Source organism: Bison bison, unplaced genomic scaffold (assembly GCF_000754665.1).
Source record: "Bison bison bison isolate TAMUID 2011002044 unplaced genomic scaffold, Bison_UMD1.0 scf7180017864211, whole genome shotgun sequence".
NCBI lineage: Eukaryota > Metazoa > Chordata > Mammalia > Artiodactyla > Bovidae > Bison > Bison bison.
In genome coordinates this window covers 335,512-335,912 of record NW_011494783.1, presented here as the reverse complement: position 1 = coordinate 335,912, position 401 = coordinate 335,512, and positions in this window count along the sequence as shown.

Genomic DNA, 401 nt, shown 5'->3' with positions numbered 1-401 from the left:
TCCACTGTATAATCATAAGGGATTTGATTTAGATCATACCTGAATGGTCTAGTGGTTTTCCCCACTTTCTTCAATTTCAGTCTGAATTTGGCAATAAGGAGTTCATGGTCTGAGCCACAGTCAGCTCCTGGTCTTGTTTTTGCTGACTGTATAGAGCTTCTCCATCTTTGGATGCAAAGAATATAATCAATCTGATTTTGGTGTTGACCATCTGGTGATGTCCATGTATAGAGTCTTCTCTTGTGTTGTTGGAAGAGGGTGTTTGTTATGACCAGTGCATTCTCTCGGCAAAACTCTATCAGCCTTTGCCCTGTTTCATTCTGTACTCCAAGGCCAAATTTGCCTGTTACTCCAGGTGTTTCTTGACTTCCTACTTTTGCATTCCAGTCCCCTATAATGAA